Raw genomic sequence first — 7,207 nt, forward strand, 5'->3', positions numbered from 1 at the left:
AAGAAAAGGTCTTCCCATGCAGCAATCCTCCCAGTGGGAGGACAGAAGCACATCTGACTGTTTGTTCAGACATGGGCTTGCTCTATTACCCAGGCAAGTCTCAAGCTCCTATCCTCCTGTCACAGCCTCTCTGGTCATTGGGATCACAGGCAGATGCCACCAACCCTGGCCTTTAGGTTGGACTAGGGGTCAAGCCCAGGCCTCCCATATGGTCCCAGCCCAAAGAGACAGCAGCCTAGCAGTGGACACGCTATACACTACGTCTGGGCCCGGATGTGATTTTCAAACACATTCGACGTTTCTGGAAGCGGGATGTATGTTATCATTGCTGACGTCACCCAGCATTCTTGGCTGCCTGGGGTCTTGGTGGCACTGTCACTGCCTGTGTGTACATACATAAAGGCTGTATTTTCACTGGTGGATTGGGTGTCACAGGCTTGGGTTACAAGACTGCAGCACTTTTTGCAGAGACAGGAAGGCAGTGAGCAGACCAGTTTAGCCACATTCCTGACTTGTGGTCCAAAGTAGGCTGGCTCCAGAATTGCAGAGCTGGCTTCAGAGAGTTCCTTATAGCAAGGCCACATGACTAAGGGCAAGAAGGACGATTTTAAAAGCGCAGACATGGAGAACAGTTAGAAAGTGCCCCCAAAGTACTGGATTTCGAGTAGGAAGATGTTTTAGGAACACTAGAGTTTGTTGCTTATGTATTCCTTTCATTTTTGTCTATACATAAAAGTGATAAGTGAGTTAAATCTAAGTTCGAAAGATTTCAGTAAGTTTGAAATAAACATTCCAACTAATTAAAAAGCATTGGGTCACAATTAATTGGCAGCATTTTCCCTTTCTTATAGCACATAAAATAATAGTGCTTCTTAAAATTAATGTTTTACATATTTTTATTAAAAACCGTAGGCTAGGGACCATTAGATGGCATAATGGTTATGTCACTGAACTCTCATGTAGCCAATCACAGTTTGAGTCCCGGACCTAGCAGCTTAAAATTCATGCCAGGCGTGTGTGCCCAAAATCCTGAGAGGAGAATGGAGGAGAAGAGATTATGGTGTGACTATCCCGACAAGGAGTGATTTCTTGCTTTCTGTTTCTCTGTCTCTCTAGCACAGGTCCTATAGCAAAAACCTCTAAAACAAACTAACAAAAATACCATAGGTGGAATGTCCATCAATAAGTAAACATTCAGACAAATATGGTGTATTCATCCAATGGAACACTGGCAATAAAAAGGAAAAAGCTATTAATGCATGCAACAGCATAGAGAAATTTCAGAAACAGTGCATTGGATAAAAACAAATAAACAAAAACAAACAAACAAAAAAACCAAGGTGGGGCCAGCAGGTGGTATAATGGTTAAGGCACTGGATTTCTGCATAATTGACTGTAATTCGAGTCCCAGACCTGCAGCTTGAAACTCATGCTGGGTATGTGTGCATGTGTGCCCAAAACCCATGCGTGCCCAAAATCCCAAGAGGAGAATGGAGGGGAAGAGACTGTGGTGTGGCCATCTTCCCGCTGGGGGGTGGAGAGGTGATTTCTTGCTTTCTCTCTCTCTGTTGAGTGTGTGTGCTCTATAGCAAACATCTCTTAAAAAGAAAATCAGGGTGAAAATAGACTATATGGTATGATTCCATTATATAAGATTCAGAAAATACTAACTAACTAGCCTATAGGCACAGAAAGCAGATCAGAGGTTACTGGGCACTGGAACTGAGGGAGAGAAAGACTATAAAGTAGCCCAAAGAAAGCCTTGGGGATCACGGGAACAGTTGTTTATGACAATGGGTTCATAGATTTTAAAACATATGTCAAAACATATTAATTTGTACCCTTTAAGTATGCACAGCTTATTGTACTTTAATAACTCAATAGGGGTTGACAGGTGGTGTGGCGGTTAAGGCCCTGGACTCCCACATGGCCGACAGCAGCTTAAGTCCGGGACCTGGCGGCTTGCTTTCTCACTCTCCTTTTCTTCAACTTCCTCTCTCTCTCTGGTCAAACTAAAGAATAAAAATAATTAATTAATAAAATTAAATAATTCTTAAAAAAAAAAATTCCTCAAAAAAGTTTAGGGAACAAAGAAGGGCCAACTCAGTGGTACAGCGATTAACATGCGAGGTCTGCAGGAGGATCATGGGTTTGGATCCCTGGTCAAAGTGCACACTGGGTGGGCATGCCCACGATCCTGGTTGACTGGGAAGGCTGGAGATGAGTGCTAGAGGGTGCTTGCTTATCTTTCTCCTGCTCATGAAATAAGTAAACTTACGAAAAGGAAAAACCCCCATATTCAATACAACGTGATATTAACTTACTTTAAATGAGTGCTAGTATTTGTTCCATTATACAGATGTGGAGACTGAGGCACAGAGAAGTTAAATGATTCACCCAAGGATGCTCAGCTAGGAAGAGACCAATCCAGAGGACTTCAATGCTCAGCTCTATCACAACATGACCAAGCCAAAGACCTTCTCCTTTTCCTCCACAGGCTGCTCTTCCCACATACCCACCGTGAGAAGATGTCACAGTGATGGCTAAGGAACCTTTCTGCGATTAGTTTCCATGACAGTGTCCCAGGACTTGTCCAAGGTCACGCAGTCACAGAAGAGTGGATCCCCCTGGGGGCGCAGGTTCCAACACCTCACCTAATTCCCAGCACCCATGCTCATCTGTTCTCTGGACACACCACCTGGGTGTTTCCTCGTATACGGCGACTAAAAAGCCTCTTCTAAGTTGAGCTGGGCTTTGCATAGTAGAGCAGGCCTGCCAGAGCCTTGGGGAGTCATGGCACTGGTCCCCTAGGTGGCCCACCCAGGTAGGGAGCTAGATGCTGCACCTGCCTGCCTGGGAAAGCACAGCCAGCATGGCCTCGCCCACGGGAGAACCTGACCTCTGTAGGCTCCCAGGTGTTTGCTGAGCACATCATGGTGGCAGACTGATGTCACCCAGAAGCTTGCCTTGCCTGTCCATCCAACCGCTATGCCTTTATTTTCCAAGACCACAGAGGCCTGTGATAGCTGAGGACAGAGGAGAAGATCTCACGAGAACTGAAAAGTACCCCTTTCTTTAAGGGTTTTTCTCCCATCGCTTCTTTTTAAACAAGAAAACAAATAGAGGGTTGTTCCCTGAAGGGAAGTCCTACCTGCAAGCCAACATGAAACACCGAAGTGTTCGGAGCTGAAGGCAGCTGAATTCAAGTCAGCCGCGAAACAAATAAGCAATTAAAACAGCTATTTTGGGCAGCCCTGGAAAGAGGCAGCTCCAATATGAATTATTCATTCATACTGCTAGGATGACTTCTGGGCATTGTCCTCTCTGCCTTTGCTCTCTTTCTCCTGTTCATTCAGCCGCTCGAGCACAGAAAGGGAACACAATACCCTGGCCCGTGCACACACCCCCGGCCCCCCCGCAACACACACACACAAGGAAGCAGGTTGCCACTCCAGATGGTGAGCTGTACGGAAAAGAAACCCACAGGCTGGCAGACTCTTTCAGCTCCAGAGCCAGGAGAGAATAGATGAATTTCCAATTGGCCCAAAGAGAGAGGTGGGAGGAGGGGGAGGAATGAGAGAGATAAAGTGACACACAGAAAGAGGTCTTCGGGGATCACGTGTGTCAAGCAGCAGAGAATATACAGTATTCTAATATTCCACAAGCTTCCTAGCTGCTCTGGATGGGTTCAGTGGCCATACAAGAGGGAGAAGGCAGCACTGGCCCATACGGGGCCCGCCTCAGGTCTGGACGGTGAGGATGTGCAGGCCAGCCTTAGAGGAGGCACACACCTGCGCTCTGGAGCCAGCGTCCTGCTCTGTAATGGCATGTCTTATATCCGCCCAGGCGCCTCTACTGAAGTCCTTTTCTTTCTGTGGGTCTCGGTCTCCCCATCACTGCAACAATGGGATTGGACTCCATCGCAACCCTCCCTTCCAGGTCTGGCATTCCACGTGCCATTTTGTCAGGAAAGTGTACATTTAAGAGGTGACTCACATGTTGCTTTGTAAGGAACCGGTGTCAAAACCGTTAGAGAATAATCACACCACCAACACAGGGCTCATTCATTTTCACCACAATCCTGTTCAGTGGTTTCTATTACAACCCCATAGTGTAGAAGAGTAAATGGAGCCTTGCAGAGAGGTGACATTAAATTGGCCAAGGTCACTTGACTTTTAAGAGGAGGACGGAGGATCTGAATTCAGGTCCTAACTGCTGCTCAGAAAGTGAAAGGAGATAGCTGACTTGACACTGTTGGGTGGCCAGAAGAGGAATTTGTAAAATACCTTGGAATTCAAAGCTATCCCCAGAAATAGCCTCTCCATAGAAAGTCTGGTAAGAAGGGAAAATGCTGGGGTTATTTTTGTCCCAGCTACTCGGAATATTTGTTAGAACACTGCGGGCGACGCTACCGGGCAAGGCTACCAGAGAGGAGGTGGCTAGCTGTGGAGGACAGGGAGGAAGAGAATTGTGTATTAGAGAAGCGGAAAGAGATGCTCATTCTTGGAGCAACCCAAGGGCAAAAGTCACAGCAGATGGACAGCAGAAGTCAGAGAAGCACTTGTTCCTAAAATGGAGGGACCTTCACGGGGGCACCCACTTGTCTTGAAGACAGACGTATGGGTGACGTGCTGGGATGCTCTCAACCTACCCAAATGGGAAGAGCTACACACAAAGATGTTTGAGGTGGCATTCTTTGTTACAAGAGGAAAATTCACCAAAGCTTCAATATCTGTAGTTCGGTTATCAGTGTTTAGCCATTGGTAAACTATGGTTATAACCATCTCATACAACTGTTTGGATCGAAGCCTTGCGAATGGCTGGGGAGAGGCTTGGAACGGGACCCACAGTTGTGCAGCAGAGCCGTCTCCCCTGCCTGCAAGAAGGGGGACATGACTACGGGAAAAGATGCCAAAATGTTGACAGCGTTTGCCTTTTAGTGGAAGGATAAGGTTCAGGGTTTGTTTTTGGCTTTTGCCGCTTTTATAACCAAAAATAAGATTTTAAGAAAAATGAAAACAAATTAACCTAGAACTGCCAAGAATATTTTCCTGTTTTTCCTTTCCTTTAATTGCCAGAGGGTAGGTGCGCTTGCCAGAGAGAGAGAGAGAGAGAGAGAGAGAAATACCTTCAATGGAGTGTTACACCAAGACAATTCCTTCCCACTTCTCTACCCTTTGGGGTCTGGGTCATGCATACACATGTGCCTGGTGTGTTTTTCAAGCAATCAGGGAGGGAATTCCAACTGTGGTTGGCCACGTGCGATCTGGCTTTCTTAACCACTAGACTATAGGACCAGCCCAAATTGCTGAGAGTATTTTGTCTACCTAACGTCAGTTCTCCTATACTATCCCTTCATTCACTCTAAAATGAACCTTAGTCATCTTTACATAGAGAAATTTAAACTATAAGAAAGCATAAAAACATTTAAAGAAAACCACTATCAGGACCAGCAGATGGCGTGATGGTTATGTTGCTGGACTCCCACGTAGTTGACCACAGTTCTTCCTGGATCTGGTGACTTAAACTCATGCCAGACAAATGTGCATGCATGCCCAAAATCCCGAGAGGAGAATGGAGGAGAAGGGATTGCAGCATGGCTATTCCCCTGGGGGGGTGATTTCTCGCTGTCTGTCTCTCTCTCTCTCTCTCTCTCTGCCTTTCTGGCGAGCGCATGGGTCCTATAGCAAAAAAAATCTCTCTTAAGAAAGAAGAGAAGAGAAGAGAAGAGAAGAGAAGAGAAGAGAAGAGAAGAGAAGAGAAGAGAAGAGAAGGCCACCATCAATGGTAGTTACATGGCCTCTGACCAGTGCAGGCATATGGCGGTATGGAAGCCAAGCAGACGTCCAGCCAGACCCTGATCCAGCCACCAGGGGAGGAATGGATCAGCCCTCTAGGGTCCCCTCCTCACAGCCTACAGACTCCAGGAGGGACCAGCCAGAGAGGTTGTAAGGGCTGAAGGGAAAGGCCCTGAGGAGATTTGGAAGTTGTTTCTAGATTCTTCCCTCATAGGTATATTGGTAATGAAAAACAGAAAAAACCAAGCTACCACCAATCACCCCAAAGTACAGCTAATTAGGTTTCCCTGGAGGGGTGCGGATGGAAGGTAATAAACAGAGGGCAGCTTGGAATGTTTTGTTTGTCAAATAGAAAGTTGACAGAGATCAGCTTGTCACAACACACATGGTGGAAAGACCAGGGTTAGAATACTTGACAGCAGGAGCTCTCGAAATCACTAGCACTCCCCCCATGAACCATCCTGCCCTGCAAACGCTGGGACCTTGGATAGATGGCAGCTTTCAGCTGCTTCTGGTAGGGACCCCAAGGACACAGCTCCGAGACCACTCGGTGCATTTCTCCAGCTACTGCTACGGCACCATGCTTTTCCCCAGCTCTTCGTTCAAGTGTGAACATCTTTCCATGGGCACTTGTTTGTCAGAGACAAGGAGGGCTGGAGAGCTGCTTCTTCTCCATACACATACCTTAATGAATCACTTGTACGTCTGCCAGCTCCCTGACTTTCCTGATGGTCGAAGCTGTATGCTACTTATGTAACCTCTGCACTTTACACGGTGGGCTCTGAGTGAATGTTTATGAATAAATGAACTCACCAAAGAACAAAAGAAGGAATATTTCAGTGAATTTCCCAGCAGGGTTCAGAGCTAGGTGCTATAGCTTTCCAGGTTGCCAACCAAGAGAAATTTGTAATTAATGAAGCATTTTAAGGGGCCAGCACGTGGCGTGCCAATTAAAGGCACTGGATTCCCACATGGCTAACGATGGATCGAGTCCTGGACCTGGTGGCTTACATTCTTGCTTTTATTTCTCTGTCTCTGTCTCTTTTTGGCCAGATTTAAAAATAATAACAAATTGAATTAAATAAATAAATAATTCTTTAAAAAAAAAAAAAAAAAAGTTTAAGTTCTTCAAAGTGTTCTTGAATTCTTGGCCTTATTTGATTCTAAACCCTCACAACAGCAGCATTGTGACCAGCATTATTTTTCCCCATTTTACAGATGAGCAAACCGACACTCAGGGACTTCCCTAAGCAGACAGGTTACCTAGTTCCCTGGTCTGTGCCAGTACTGAACATGGACCACGTAAGCCCTGGCCCTCAGCTCTGTCCGCTCCACCACAAACTGTCCCTCACTCCCAGATGAAACCGGAGAAGGGTGGCAACAGCCACTGCTCCTCCTCCCGGGCATGG

Source organism: Tupaia chinensis, unplaced genomic scaffold (assembly GCF_000334495.1).
Source record: "Tupaia chinensis unplaced genomic scaffold, TupChi_1.0 Scaffold000234_1, whole genome shotgun sequence".
Lineage (NCBI taxonomy): Eukaryota > Metazoa > Chordata > Mammalia > Scandentia > Tupaiidae > Tupaia > Tupaia belangeri.